Source organism: Dromiciops gliroides, chromosome 4, assembly GCF_019393635.1.
Source record: "Dromiciops gliroides isolate mDroGli1 chromosome 4, mDroGli1.pri, whole genome shotgun sequence".
Taxonomy (NCBI): domain Eukaryota; kingdom Metazoa; phylum Chordata; class Mammalia; order Microbiotheria; family Microbiotheriidae; genus Dromiciops; species Dromiciops gliroides.
This window is the reverse complement of record NC_057864.1, coordinates 212086441-212102825: the sequence shown is the minus strand read 5'-3', so window position 1 is coordinate 212102825 and position 16385 is coordinate 212086441. Positions and strand designations below refer to the sequence as shown.

Genomic DNA, 16385 nt, shown 5'->3' with positions numbered 1-16385 from the left:
CGACCCAGATGGGACTCGAACCCACAATCCCCAGCTCCGGAGGCTGATGCCTTATCCATTAGGCCACTGGGTCACCACATTGCTTTCGATCTTGCAGACAACCCTTACGTGACGCCGTCAGTTCTGTCCACGCCTCTTGACGTTCGGTTTCCGTTGGCTCTCCCGCTCTAAGATCTCAGGACCACCCGCCCCCGCAGAAGCGGCCGCAGCGGGCGGGGCTGCTTTTGCTCCCTAAAGGCCGAGAACTACAAAGACCATCATCCTCTGGGGCGTCTAGAGTGTCGGACTCTTCCGGGCTCCAGGATAGGTGTCCCCGCCAACTGCCTCTGCCCCCACTTTTTCCGTAGCCGGGAGCTCTTCTTGGTTGTAGGCACGTCTTTCTTTTAAAGGGTAAAGGAAACGAAATATCGGAAGGGTTTTGGCCGCAAAAGGGAAGCCTCAGCTCCCTTAGAGGGCAATTGCCCAATTCCCCCCACTCTTCCTTACAAGCTGACCAGAACTCATACTGAATTTGGGTTATAAGACCTGGGTTCAAATTCTGATTGTGTGGCCCTGAACAAATTTCACCTTTGGACCTCACTTCCTCATGTGTAAAAAGCTAGAGGTTGGGCTAAAGTGATCTGTACTAAGGTCCTTCCGGCGCTAAATCAAACGTTCCTTCCCTCTCTTCATTTTAAAAACAAGCATTGATTGATGTCTTTTTTTTAATAACATTACCATCCCAGAGAGCCCCATATAACAAATGATATTTTAAGACGAAAAAAAATTTTTAAAGGGGAAAAATCAGCATAACTGATCAGTACATTGAAAGAGTCTGAAAATAATGTGCGATGCACGTACCATGCATACTTGTGGACCTCCCACAAAGGGGGTGGCAGTGTCTTCTCATGTCTCTTTTCTCCACTTTTTTTTTTGGCAACATTTTGACCTTTTCTTTTTCTTTTTTGGTTTTTCTTTTCCATTTACAATGTTGTAGTCATTGTGTATATTATTTTCTTGACTGTTTATGTTATCAATTTCCCTTGTTTCTTATTCTAAAGTCTTAGAGGTGAGTCACTTCCTTTACCACTTTCTGAGAGTGGGCAAACCCCACTTTCTGGGTTTACCATGGAGTCAATTACAGCCTCCACAGATACCCCAGGGCCAGGCCCAGCTCCCTAAGGGCCAGACTGGAACTGGACAACCTTGTGGTGGTCCCTACACTCCTCTGGAATTATTTTTATTGACTTGATTCCGTTTTGGATCTTGGCAAACTTACCTAAAATACTATACTTAGGCAGTCTCAGACGATGTTTCACACCCTATCCAATATGTCAGACACATTGTAAACGTTTAATCAATGCTTATCTATCATCTCAGGCATCTTGCCATCTGCTCTTCAGCCTCTTCCATCTTCCAACATCCTTTCTACCTCTTTCTCTGGAGACAATATTATTACCTAAAAGAGTGTGACAATCCATTGCCTTATGAGAAAGCCCCAGTTTAGATCTGTGGTGCCCCAGATCTAAACTCTCTTCCCTGCCTTCATATGTGTTGTGTCTCCCTAATGCTCTTACAGAATGTTGTTGTAGTAATATTGAGTAATGCAGCTCCCCCCTTCCCCCTCTCTCTGCCTTTCCCTCCTCCTTCTCCTCTCCATCTCTTTCCTCTATCCATGTAGGGAATCATACCTTTACCTGCTGGTTCTGTACCCAAAGGAATATAAATTTTGATTGCTTAAACCAAGGGCCTAGAGTTTGTTTTTTCTTTCTTTCTTTAAAGTCTTGAGTTCCAAATTATTTTTTTTTAAGTGAGGCAATTGGGGTTAAGTGACTTGCCCAGGGTCACACAGCTAGTAAGTGTTAAGTGTCTGAGACCAGATTTGAACTCCTGACTCCAGGGCCGGTGCTCTATCCACTGTACTGCGCCATCTAGCTGCCCCTTGAGTTCCAAATTCTATCCCTCTCTCATTCCCTCCCTCCCCTCTCCCCTCCTTGAAACAGCAAGCAACCAGTTTTGGTTATACATGTGCAATTATGTAAAATATTACCATATTAGTAATTTTATACAAAAAGACTCAAGTAAAAAAAAAAGAGAAAGAAAGCACAAAACATCATGCTTCAGTCTGTGCTCAGTCAACATCAGTTCTTCCTCTGGAGGTGGATAGTATGCTTCATCATTAGTCCTTTGGGATTATCTTGGATCATTGTATTGCTGAAAGTAGTTAAGTCATTCACAATTGCTCATAGAACAATAATGCTGTCACTGTGCACAATGTTCTCCTGATTCTGCTCATTTCACTATACATTAGTTCATAGGAATCTTTCCAGGTTTTTCTGAAATCATCCTGCTTGTCATTTCTTATAGCACAATAACATTCCATTACAATCATATACCACAGCTTGTTCAGTCATTCCCTAATTGATGGGCATTCCTTCAATTCCCAATTCTTAGCTACCACAAAGAGTTGCTATAAATATTTTTTTGTATTTTTTTCCTTTTCTCTTTTTCATAGAGTTTGTTAAGGACCATGCCTTAACCCTAAATCACTCTGACTCTCATAGATTGGCCAACAATAGGTCCCAGGCCAAGCCTCATTGGTGGATGTTTGGCCTTTTAATGGCTCAGAACAGAGTAAATATCAATTGCTTCTGTTTTGGCCAGAAACCTTAAGGGCCTTCTTCCCCCCCCCCCCCCCCCCCCCCCCCCCCCCCCCCCCCCCCCCCCCCCCCCCCCCCCCCCCGCCTTTCCTTCCTTCCCTCCCTCCTTCTTTACTTCCCCTATTTATTCTGACTAGGTAAAGGAGGCCATTCTTTGCCTCATTCCTTACCTAGCCTTAAGGGCAGCTGGCTCAATCAATAGAGCACTGGTCCTGGAGTCAGGAGGAACTGAGTTCAAATCCTAGTCTCAAACACTTGACACTACCAGTGTGCTCCTCAGCAAGTCACATAACAATGATTTCCTTAACCATTTGGGGCCATTTCTAGTCATCCTGATGTATATCTTGCCACTGGAGGAGAGCATGAAGCTGGTGACTACAGCCCTGCTTCACTTAAATCCAATTCACTACAAATCATGACATCATCTGCTGATGTCATGGTCCTCTTCTAGAACAAAGGATAAGCAACAACAACAACCTAGTAACTTAAAAAGGCCAACATCTTCCACGGCATCTGGGAACATCTCCACTCGTTCACATTTATATCTTGCCATTGAACCTAGATCACTCGGGAGGAGAAAGTGAGGTTGGTGACCGTGCACAGTTCTGCCTCACTTAAATCCAATTCACTGCAAGTCATAGCATCACCTCCCTATGTCATGATCCTCTTCGAGATTGAAGGACAAACAACAACAGTCTTCCTATTAGAGATAAATAATATCTGTCTACATAGAATCTGAGCACCTTGAAAACAGAGACTGTCATACTTTTGTATTTTTATTCCCAGCCTCTGGCACATTGTAGACATTTAATAAATGGTTTTCATCCAATCATTCTTTCACATGAATGCCTTCTGCTTTTATATCACATTAATTTTCAAGAGGCCTGATCAAACCAACCAACCCATTCAGAGTCTGATGGTAGGCTAAATATTCCACCTCTGCAGTGAAAGGAGATAGGTGCATTTTCTTCTTTATTATTATTATACCATATCATTCAGTTTTGTTCCTTTTAAACTGTTATAGTCAGGTGAAACTGACTATAGCTATATTATTTTCCTAGCAGGTATATTGTTTTCCTAATTTTTATTATTTTACTGTGTATCAGTTCATATAAGCCTTCCCATATTTCTTTGAATCCTTCATATTGGTCATTTCTTACATTGTAGCAAGAAATCCCATCACACTCATGTTCTCTCATTGAATTTATTTAGTTTTTGGTTTGTTGGGGTTTTTGGGGGTTGGGCAATGAAGGTTAAGTGACTTGCCCAAGGTCACACAGCTAGTAAGTGTCTGAGGCCAGATTTGAACTCAGGTCCTCCTGAATCCAGGGCTGGTGCTCTTTCCACTGTGCCACCTAGCTGCCCCCTTCTCATTGAGTTTTACCAGGCCTTCATATACAGCCTCTCAATTCCATGCCTAGTATTAACTTGAGTTGAAATGGAGACTACTGGCCAAGGCATATACACACAAACTATATAGATATAATTATGAAACACTTTTTACACAAAAACAGATTCAAATAATTGGAGAAGTATGAATTGTTTATAAGTAAAGTCAATATAATAAAAATAATTATACTACCTAAATTAATTTATTCAGTACCATACCAAAGGATTACTTTATTTTAAAAAAGTAATTAATTAATTTTTTTCCCCATTACATGTAAAGATAGTTCTCAACTTTTGTTTATACAAGCTTTCCAATTTCAGATTTTTCTCCCTCCCTCCCTCCCTCCCCTAGACAGCAGGTAATCTGATATAGATTTTATATATATATATATACACACACATAATAACATTAATCCTATTTCTGCATTAGTCATGTTATAAGAGAAAAATCAGAGCAATGATGAAAAACCTCAAAATAGAAGAAACAACAGCAAAAGGATTACTTTATTATAGAGCTAGAAAAAATAATAAAAAATTCATCTGGAGAAACAGTCAAGAATCTCAAAACATTTAAGGGGAATAAAGTGGGAAGTAAGAGAATCTAGCAAAGCCAGATCTCAAATTATACAACAAACTACGTCTAAACAATTCAGAACTTGATTAGGTACATGACATACCAAAACAAATGAGCACAAAAACCTAATGTTTGATAAACTCCAAAATCCCAGCTATTGGGGCAAGAACTCACTATTCTATAGAAACTATTGGAAAAACTGGAAAGTAGTTTGGCAGAAACTAGATATAATTCAATATCGTATACCACATACTAAGATAAGCTCCAAATGGGTGCATGACTTAGTAAGGGTGACATTACAAATAAATTAGAGGAGCAAGGAAGAAATTGCCCATCAGATCTATGGATAGGGGAAGATTGTTCTTGACCAGTAAGAGATAGAGAATGTCACATTTTACAATGGGTAATTTTGATCAGATAAAAGTAAAAATATTTTTGAAAAGTAAAACCAATGAGGCTAAAATTAAAAACACATAAATGGGGGGGAATCCTTGGAATAAGTTTCTCTGAAAAAAGGTCATTTCTAAGATATATGGGAACTGATTCAAATGTATAAGAAAAAGAGCTATTTACCAATTGATAAATGGTGAATGGATATGAAGGCGGGCAGCTAGGTGGCACAGTGGATAGAGCACCAGCCCTGGATTCAGAAGGACCAGAATTAATCCTATTTCTGCATTAATCCTGTTACAAGAGAAAAAATCAGAGCAGTGATGCAAAACCTCAAAATAGAAAAAAAAAACCAACAGCACCCAAAACAAAAGAAATAGTATGATTCAATCAGCATCTATACTCCACAGTTCTTTTTTTCTTGGATTTGGAGATCCTCTTCTATCATGAGTTCCCTGGAACTCTTCTGTACCATTGCATTGGTGAGAAGAATATAGTCCATCACAGTAGGTCAACACTCAATGTTGATGATACTGTGTACAATGTTCTTCTGGTTCTGCTCATCTCACTCATCATCAGCTCATGCAAGACCCTCCAGGTTTCTCTGAACTCCTCCTGCTCATCATTTCTTACAGCACAATAGTATTCCATTGTATTCATATACCACAACTTGTCCAGCCATTCCCCAATTGATGGGCACCCCCTCAACTTCCAATTCCTTGCTACCACGTAAAGAGCAGCTATAAATATTTTTGTACATGTGGGTCCCTTTCCCCCTTCCATGATTTCTTTGGGCAAAAGACCTAAAAGTGGAATTGCTGGGTCAAAGGGTATGCACAGCTTTATCGCCCTTTGGGCATAATTCCAAATTGCTCTCCAGAATGGTTGGATCAGTTCACAGTTCCACCAACGATTTTCCCACAGCCTCTCCAACATTTATTATCTTCCTTTTTTGTCATTTTAGCCAATCTGATAGGTGTCAGGTGGTACCTCAGAGTTGTTTTAATTTGCTAGATAAGATCATTTCATCCTCACCCAGAGTGATAGAAGCCATGATCCACCTGAGAGAAATGATGTCTTCTCTTTTGAAAATCAAGGTTAAGATATTCATAACCAGGGGCAACTAGGTGGTGCAGTGGATAGAGCACTGACCCTGTATTCAGGAGGACCTGAGTTCAAATCTGGCCTCAGACACTTAACACTTACTAGCTGTGTGACCCTGGGCAAGTCACTTAACCCAAGTTGCCCAGCAAAAAAAAAATTAAATTAAAAAAAAAAGATTCATAACAGGAAGAAACTCTTTTTTGGCGGGGCAATGAGGGTATCAAGTGTCTTGTTATGGGGGAAATGGGGTACGGGGTTTGGGTTAGGGATAGGGGTTCTTAGGAGTTCCTCTTTAAAGAATTACAGCCTCTTGCAGACAAAAGCAGTTAGAAGATGGCAGTTTATTTAGGGGCAAGGGAAGGGAAGAGGGGGGAAGGGAAACCATGAAAGAAATCCCTGGACTTCTCATGGGGAGATAGGTATGGAACAAAGCACGTGGCTCTGAGGTACCAATCTCCTCGAGAAGGAGACTGGAAGTAAGTGTCAAGGGAAGGGAGGGGAAGGGAAACCATGAAAGAAAGTCCTTGGACTTCTCATGGGGAGAAAGGCATGGCACAGAGAGAGTGGCTCTGAGATAGCAATCTCCTCAAGCAGGAGATAGGCAGGTACATTTATAGAGGACTGATGGGGGTGGACCATCTGCCTATGGAAAGTTCCTTTAGTGAGGGAGAACCATCCCCCACTGGTGGTGGCTTGAGGAGTTGGGTGAGGGGTGGCTTCGGATCTCTCAAGCCATCTCTCTCCTCTGGACAGAAAGGCAGCAGCCACACCCAAAGTTATCCCCCCAGGGGTAAGGGAGATCAGAATGAAGGGTGCAGGTCCCTAAGCTAGCTCAGTTGATCTGGTTCTGCTTATCTCTCTAGGTATATCTGTCCTCTGGTTTAGTTTCTCAAGGAGGAATTTCCTTGATGTACCCCAGAAACTGTACTCTGCACCCTCAACAGTCTGAATCTGCATTTGAACTCGGGTCTTCCTGAATCCAAGGCCAGTGCTTTATCCACTGCACCACCTAGCTGCCCCAGGAAAAAAACTCTTAAGGGGAAGTGGTTCAGGAAGGAACTGAGTGGTAACAATTCTGGAATATTAACCCCACACTGTATTTTAACATATTGTGATTTTTTTCCTTGAATCCCATTCAAGATTTCCTATAAATGTTTCCTCAAATTGTCTTACCACAGAGGATCATCCTAGAGGGCATGGGGAATGATGTCAATTTGTACAGCTTTCTCTCTAGGCTAGAAATGGCTTGGCTATAGATTGATAGTATATTCAATAAAAGTGTTTCGGGCAGACTTGAGCCTAAATCATAGATGTGGGAAAAATGGTTCCTCTTAGCTGATTGATTAGATCTGTCTGAGAAAACACCTACAGGTACCTGGGGAGTAGTTTCAGATTCAGCTGGGAGAATAGAAGCAGGTACTCAAATGCTAATATCCACAAATGGGGGTTAATTCAAATAGAGCACCTCCTCACAAAGGTTCCCAAGAGAAAAATCAAGGCAGAGGGGGTTGCTGCATTTGATTGATTAGCCAGCCAGCTCCTGCACATAGACTGTAACCCTAGAGGGAGGGGCCAGTCGAGCTAAGAGATAAAAAAGGCCTTAGAGCCTCCATTTTGTGGCTAGCTCTGTTAAGGGGCCTCCCAATCTCTTGAGAATGAAAATAAATGAGCCTTTGACACATCACCAACACTGAGTTTCAGAAATTATTGGAGCTCTATTTTCTCACAATAGGGTATTTTTTTATTGATGTATTTTTTTTTTCTTCATCAGGATCCAGAGTATCAGAAAGGCAGCATAAGTATAGAGGATACAGCTGGCATCAGGGCCAGGAAAACCTGGATTCAAGTCCTGCTTTTGACACATAATGACTATGTGACTTTATCTCCCAGTACTCTAGTCCATGATGCATTCTGAAACTATAAATTGCAGAGAAGGGGCCAACCTGGGAGAGGAAGTTTCTTTAATAGAAAGTTCCCTATACTAGTGAAATCACTGGACTCCTCCCTTTTTTCCTAATAGTTAGCATAGCATCTAGCATATAGATGCTTAATAAAATGTTTATTGAATATTTCAAAGAAAATACGGGGACTGTGCTGTTTCTTTATCTTATTATCTCCCTTCCTCTCCACTCACCTCCCAGATTGCATTTTTGGCTTATACCAGAAGTAGGCAAGTAGAGCATTTTCTTTAGAGAAGTTAGGTAATTGTTTTTCAAAGGCCTTCTTTGGATTTTGGGGGGGGGTGGGGCAATGGGGGTTAAGTGACTTGCACAGGGTCACACAGCTAGTAAGTGGCAAGTGTCTGTGGCTGGATTTGAACTCAGGTACTCCTGAATCCAGGACCTTTATCCACTGCACTATCTAGCTGCCCCTTTCTTTGGATCTTAGTCTCTATTCTATTCTATTCTTTTTATTTGTTCATGTCTCCTTCAATATCAGAAACAGTTGGCAAAGGATGAGAGTTGCAGGGATTTGGAGCTACTCTTCCCTGTAATAAAAAGGACAGCAGAAAAGATCATACTCACCTTTGTCGGAGTCCCAGGAAACCATCCCACCTGTCTCTCCAGGTGGGCGAGAGAAGGTTTTCTGGTCTTGGGTAATATGAGTTGTGTCCAAACATGGGAAGTAACTGAGAACAACGTGGTAGTTTTTTCATTCCTGATCTTCCCCCTAGGTGACCTATGGTGGTATTTTGGTAGAAAAGTGTTAAGATCAACTTTGCCCCCTAACTGGGCTGGGACTTGTGGGTTGGTGTGGCTGGCCGCCCCCTTTATCATGGCATCTGAGCATTTCTCTGAATCCGAGTCTAAATCAAGAAAGAAACACAGCCCAGAGGGGCAAAAAGGGTCATCTGATGTTCCAATCTACCTAGATAGCATAGGAGTCCCACGGGGTGTGCCAGAATCTCATCTATAGTGGGTAACCATAACTAAAAATGTAGATTGTGTCATGGGAGGATTATGGGCCCCGGTCACCCCAACAATTCTCTGGGGGGTTCAAGGAACCTTTTCCTTGAAACCTCAGGGTTTTTCCCTTGAAATCAAGTAGGCCTCTCCTTGAACACAATCAAGGACACACACACTCACCTAACGGAGATAAGCGGCACAGATTGAACTGAGCATGCTCCAGGACCATCACCCCACATTCCAGTCCTCCTAAGCATCTGGATGAGGTAATCCAGGAGAAGACCACCTGGAACCGCCCATCAGCAGACTGCTTAGACCCATCAGGACAAAGTTGACACCCACCACCAGATCTCTCACGAGGGATTCTTCCTACCACAGCGCAACGTGGGAAGACCACCAGCCCCTCACCCAATAAGAGACTCTTACCCACCCCCCATCTAAACCCTATAAAATGGCACCCCACAAGTCAGTTGGGGGGAAGCGTTTTGTTCTGGCAAAACCTTCCTCCCGGCCGGTTTCTCTTGTACCCCAATAAACCTGTTCTCTTATTCCTGATTAGGTCTTGTGTGAGAGTGTAATTCTTTACAGAGGAATCCTAAGGACCCACGTGCTTTCTCCTATCGCTCTCCCCATATCAATTGGAACCAGCAGAAGTTAATCAATTATACTAGGGATACAGTACAGGGTATTTCTGAACAACTGGCTGCAACTAGCAAAATGGCTTGGGAAAACAGAATAGCCCTTGATATGTTAGCAGAAAAAGGGGGAGTGTGTGTCCAATGCTGCACATCCCAAAATAAAAAATTATCCCAAATAATACTGCCCCTGATGGTTCAATAACTAGAGCCTTGAAAGGCTTAAGTACACTGGCTGAAGAATTAGCAGAAAATTCAGGGGTTGTCACCACCTGAATGAGATGGATGGAATCCTGGTTTGGGAAATGGACAGGTTTCACTGCCTCAATCCTCATCACTCTCATTATAGTGGCAGGAGTTTTATGCTGTATCCTTCCCTTCCTTGGAGGGTTAAATCAGAGGCTAACAGAGACTTCTCTCACAAAGGTTACTCCATTTGGGAAAGTAAAGGCAAACACTCAAATGCTAATATTCACAGATTTAGACCAAGAGGCAGAGGAGATATTCAATAAATGGAATGAGAGGAGCCCAATAGTCAAAAATAAAGAGGAGGGATTATGAGAAAATGGGTAGTTGTCTCTTCTCAATGGGGATATAGCAGTCAATCATACTCCTCCTGACCTGTTTTTAGGACAAAGGTCTCAGATCCCCTCCTCCCCCTTGGGCTAACAAAATCACATGGTTCAAGGAGTCCTGGTTTCAATAAGGTCTGCTCCTGAGTTGTGTCCATATAAGGAAGAACTGATTAGGGATGGGAATACTGCATTCCCATTCGCTAGTTTTTGTACATAGATTGTAACCCTTGAGTAATCGGACCAATGATGAAAAAGGGGATGGTCCATTCACGTTAGGGGCTAGGGTTTAAAACAGGGCCTGCGAGCCCCCTTTCTTTGCACCCACTAGCTGCACACTAGGGTTCCTCCTTCTCAGGGGAAGGAAATAAAAGAGCCTTTGTCACATCCTGCTGAATTCCTGAGAATTATTGAGAAGAGGATTGTTTTCCCTCACAGTTTGTTTATTCAATCATCCATTCATTTGTTTGTTTTTTGGTGGAGCAATGAGGGTTAAGCAATTTGCCCAGGGTCACATAGCTAGTTAAGTGTGAAGTGTCTGGGGGCAGATTTGAACTCAGGTCCTCCTGAATCCAGGGCCAGTGCTTTTTCCGCTGTACCACCTACCTGCCCCCTTGATCTATTTTAATTTCATTGTGTAACATAGTATTTTTCATATGATGAAGTCTTTAAGATGGGAGATTTAATTAATGTGATACAAAGTTTCCTAATAAAAAACATAGTTGACATGTAAAGGTTTGGAACACAGGCAATACACTGTTTAACATGTTAGCTATTGTCTTTACTTTAGGTATAGCATCTTTTTTCTGGAAATCTGATGAAAAACTTTGTTTCGGTTATGGGTTACTTCAAAATCAGAACAGAAGGAAGGCAACAACATTAGTAGAGGATAGATGGGGTGTCCACCTGATGTAGGCTGGAATTTGGGGTCAAATTGATTGTCCTAAAAGAATTACAAGACTCAGTGACTCAGTTTCCCAAGTTTTATTGCAATGCTGTGAGTGATCACAGGGAGAGTACCAGAAAAGTGGAATAGTATGAATAATTTGATTATCAGTCTCATAATAATAATCTCCACCTTGGGGAGGTACAAGGGAGGGCCTGTCCTACTCATTATAATATTCTCCACCTAGGGATGTTACAAGGGAGGGCTTATCCTAATTTGGAGTTCCTGGGGGTCCTAAGCCAACCCCCGAGGTGGTTACCTTTTTCAGTGGAGATGTGTTTTGGGGGTTTACACATCATAAGGTGAATCTGGGGACAAATTTGGCCTTTTCTGCACATGTCTCTTTCTAATTCCCATGGCTAGTTTCAAAATATAATCATTTTTCATTAGAATTTCTATAGGTTGTCTTTTTCCTTTATTGTTATTTTGACCTGACCCGTTCTGATCTGTTATGGATGTTGATCACTATGGGTATAAGAACCTAACATAAGTTATCCATTAACTGGGATCTGTCTCCCTTTCAGAGCTAATATCTGTATTAGAGCTTGGGTCTTATATTTTTCTATTAACCCTTTTTTGCCTCCTACATTACAACTGAAAATGGAAAGTTCCTTTTTGGAGTGGGGTGGGGCAAGCCTGGAAGTTTGTCATATTCCTGAGAATTGGGGGAGATTTTTTTAAAATGATAGTCTTGGGGCAGCTAGGTGGCGCAATGGATAGAGCACTGGCCCTGAATTCAGGAGGACCTGAGTTCAAATCCAGCCTCAGACTTACTTAAGACTTACTAGCTGTGTGACCCTAGGCAAGTCACTTAACCCCAATCGCCTCACCAAAAATAAACAAATAAATAAAAATAAAACCATGACAAAGAAATGATAGTCCTGACCTTTGGGGTTATCTGTCTCTTAGCTTAGTCAGGTAGTAACCACACCTAACTAAATTTCCCCGCTTTTTTTTTTAATCTCCCTTTACTTCTGAGGTGTCTGTCCCAATATCTAGTTGGTCAATCTAAACTTTAATAGTCCCTTGATTCCTCCATATGTGTGTCCTATTACCTGGTCATCTTTGGTTTTACTTCTCACTGGAGAAACTTCTTTTAAGTTATCCTAAGCCCCATGTCAAAAGGAAGAAGGAAGGAAGTGTAATGGTGGGAAATGGGGTATGGGTTGGGTTAGGGGTTGAGGTTCTTAGGAATTCCTTTTTAAAGAATCACACCGTCCTGCACACAAAAAGTAGTTAGAATAAGGTGGTAGTTTATTTAGGGGCAAGGGAAGGGAAGGGGTGGGGAGGGAAACCATGAAAGAAATCCTCGGACTTCTCATGGGGAGATAGGCACAAAGTATGTGGCTCTGAGGTACCAATCTCTTCAAGCAGGAGACTTGAAGGTACTTTTACAGAGGACTGATGGGGGTGGACCATCTGCCTGTGGAAAGTTCCTTTAGTGAGGGAGGACCATCCCCCACTGGTGGTGGCTGAGGAATTGGGTAAAGGGTGGCTCTCTTCAGGACACAAAGGCCACAGCCACACCCAAATTTATCTCCCCAGGGGTAAGGGAGACCAGAATGAAGGGTAGGAATCCGAAGCTAGCTCAGTCCGATTTGGTTCCGCTTATCTCTCTAGGTGTATCTGTCCTCTGGTTTAGTTTCTCAAGGAGAAGATTCCTTGATATGCCCTAGAGAACTTCTGGGTCTGCACCCCATGACACAATGAATTGGATTTAAATGAGGAAGAGCTATGCAAAGTCACCAGCCCCACTCTCTACTCTAAAGCCATCTGTGTCCAGTGACAAGATATACATCAGGATGACTGGAGATGGCCTCAGGATGTTTGAGGCTAGCTGGGTTAAGTGACTTGCCCAGGGTCACACAGCTAGTAAGTGTCAAATATCTGAGGTCAGAATTTGAACTCAGGTCCTCCTAACTACAGGGCCAGTATTCTATCCATTGTACCACCTAGCTGTCGCATGTTGAGTTTAAGATTCAAGTTAGATATCCAATTCCAACTGAATTCATGATAACTGCTAAGATCACAAAGTGAGAGAGTAAAGAGAGAAAATTAAAGAAGGACTGTGAAAGAGTTTTGGGGGATGCCTGTGGTTAGGGGTTGTAATGTGATGAAGAACCAGTAAAAGAGACTGAGGAGCAGTCAAATACGAAGACAACCAGAAGAGAGCAGAGTCACAATAACCCAGAGAAGAGAGAGTAACCAGGAGAAGACAAATAACAACGACAGCAACAATGAGAAAAAGCATTTATATAGTGCTTTGAGGTTAACAAAAGACAAATAATATATCATTTTTCCTCCACAACAACCCTGGGAGATGGGTAGGCATCATAATTAGCTACAAGGAGGCTAAGAAGGATCAGAACTGAGAAAAAGCCATGAGGTTTGGCAATGAAGAAATTACAGATAATTTTGAAGAGAGCAATTTCAGTTGCCTGATGAGGTTGGCAGCCAGATTGCAGAGGATTAGAAAAGAGGAAGAGGAGAGGAAGTGATACCACTTTGGATGCTTTTCATCTTTAGTCCTTTAGGGACTGTGACCTTTTATATTTCTTTCCATCACTTTAAGAATAGGGATGGAGGGGCAGCTAGGTGGCACAGTGGATAAAGCATTGGCTCTGGATTCAGGAGGACCCGAGTTCAAATCCGGCCTCAGACACTTGACACTTACTAGCTATGTGACCCTGGGCAAGTCACTTAACCCTCATTGCCCCACCAAAAAAAAAAAAAAGAATAGGGATGGACCTGTGATTTCAATAGTAAAGTGAACCCCCAGGCGAGAAAACTCTACTAACGTAGGAGCCCCTTCTGTAAATTACCATCCAAGAAAGTTGCCAATGGCACCAAGTGGCTTAAGTGACTTGTGTAGAGTTACACAGCCAGCGTATGTCATAAGTGGGACTTGAATCTAGTTCTTCTCTGCTTTGGGTACAGCTCAGCATTCACTATGCCATGCTACCTTAAGAATGTTGCTGTTAAAAGTGCCTGGCACATAGTAAGTGCTTAATAAATGCTTGTTTTTTAGCCCCTTCTACCTCCCTCTGTTTCATTTTCCTCATTTGTCAAAAGAGGAGATTGAATTAGATGGCCTTCAAGGTCAAATCTATCTCCTAAATGATGGTTTTATTATTCCACAGATCCAGAGTAAGAAGGAACTTCAGATGTGCTTTCATCCAACCTTCTCTTGACAAACCAGGGAACTTAGGCTGATAGAGAGGAAGTCATAGACAGTAATTGCACAAGGTGTTATTTGAAGTTGGGTTTTCTGACCCCAGAGTCAGGGCTTTTTCTACCCTACCTGAATGTCTCTTGGATCAGCCACAAACAGTAGAATCATCGAAAGGACAGTATCAACTTGTCTTTTATCTATATCCCCAATGCTGAGCACAAGACCCTAGATGGAGTAAATGCTGAATAAAAGTCTTCTAAGTTGTGAGACTCAGGCAATATTGTATGAGCCTCTGCCCCTCAGCATAAGGATGTTATGGGCCCAGGGAACCCCAGAAGTTCTCTGGAGCACATCAAAGAACCTTCTCCTTGAGAAACTTATCCAAAGGACAGACACACACCTAAAGAGATAAGTGGAACCAGATCAGACAGCTAGCTTCTGGACCTCCACCCTTCATTCTAGTCTCCCTCAGCCCTGGGGAGATAAGTTTGGGTGTGCCTGCTGCCTTTGTGTCCTGAGGAGAGAGATCTGCAGCCGCCCCTCACCCAACTCCTCAAGCCACCACCAGTGGGAGATGGTCCTCCCTCACTAAAGGAACTTTCCACACTTAGATGGTCACCCCCATCAGTCCTCTATAAAAATACCTGCCTATCTCCTGCTCGAGGAGAGTGGTATCTCAGAGCCACTCTCTCTGTGCCATGCCTTTCTCCCCATGAGAAGTCCAAGGACTTTCTTTCATGGTTTCCCTTCCCTTGCCCCTAAATAAACTACCATCTTATTCTAACTGCTTTTGTGTGCAAGAGGGTGTGATTCTTTAAAGAAGAGTTCCTAAGGACCTCAAACCCCTATCCCTTACCCCTTACCCCATTTTCCCCATGACAAGGAGAAAATAGGATTTAAAAAAAAAAATTTTTTTGTGAGGCAATTGGGGTTAAGTGACTTGCCCCAGGGTCACACAGCTAGTAAGGGTCAAGTGTCTGAGGCCAGATTTGAACTCAGGTCCTCCTGAATCCAGGGCCAGTGCTCTATCCACTGTACCACCTAGCTGTCCCAGGAATTTCTTTTTTTGTAAATAGTATTTTTTTTTCCAATTACACTGTAAAGATAACTTTCAATATTCATTTTTAATAAGTTTTTGAGTTACATATTGTTTCTCTCTCCCTCCCAAGATGGCAAGCAATCTGATATGTTATACATGTGCAATCATGTTGAACATGTTTATGCATTGGTCATGTTATGAAAGAAGGAACAAAAAATGGAAAAAACACAAAAATAAAAAAGCGAAAATAGTATACTTCAAAAAAAAGAATGTTGCTATTAAGATGGTCTTTGTTTTAGAGAGAAGTTTAGGGTTATTGGGGTAGCTATGTGGCAAAGTAGATAAAACACTGAACTTGGAATCAGAAAGATGTCTTCCTGAATTCAAATCCAGCCTCAGACACTAGCTGTGTGACTCTGGGCTATTCATACAACCCTGTTTGTCCCAGTTTCCTCATCTGTAAAATGAGCTGAAGAAGAAAATGACAAACCACTCCAGTATCTTTGCCAAGAAAACCCCAGATGGGGTCATGAAGAGTCAGATACCACTGAGAAATGATTGAAAAAAATTAGGGTCATTAAAAGAATTGTGCAGGCTTCCCATGATAATCCATCTCATTTTCTTCCTATTCAGTTATGGACCTAGCTCAGTGCTTATTTTCAGTATTTGTCCTAGATAAGTGTTCCTATGGACCATCCAAATGTCTGTTTTAGTTTATCAGAGAGATTTTGTACCTCCTTTTCCATTTGGCCAATTTGACTTTTCAAGCTGTTGACTTTTTTCTCATGTCTTTCCTGCATCACCCTCATTTCTCTTTCCATTTTTTCCTCTATCTAACTTTATCTTCAAAGTCCCTTTTGAGCACCACTATGGCCTGAGACCAATTGGTATTTTTCTTAGAAGCTTTAGATATAGGGGCCCTGATGTTGACATCTTCCTCTGAGGGTGCTCCTTGGTCTTCCTTGTTACTGAATAAACTTTCTATGGTCCTCACCTTTCTCTGTCTGCTCATCTTGCCT

At 42.1% G+C, this 16385-nt stretch overlaps 1 non-coding gene across 1 annotated transcript; it reads right to left on the bottom strand.

Annotated features, from left to right (window-relative positions):
- TRNAR-CCG lies at positions 1-73 on the bottom strand. The gene has a single exon. It is a non-coding gene; the product is annotated as a tRNA-Arg (tRNA).
- Between the last annotated feature and the right edge of the window lie 16312 nt (positions 74-16385).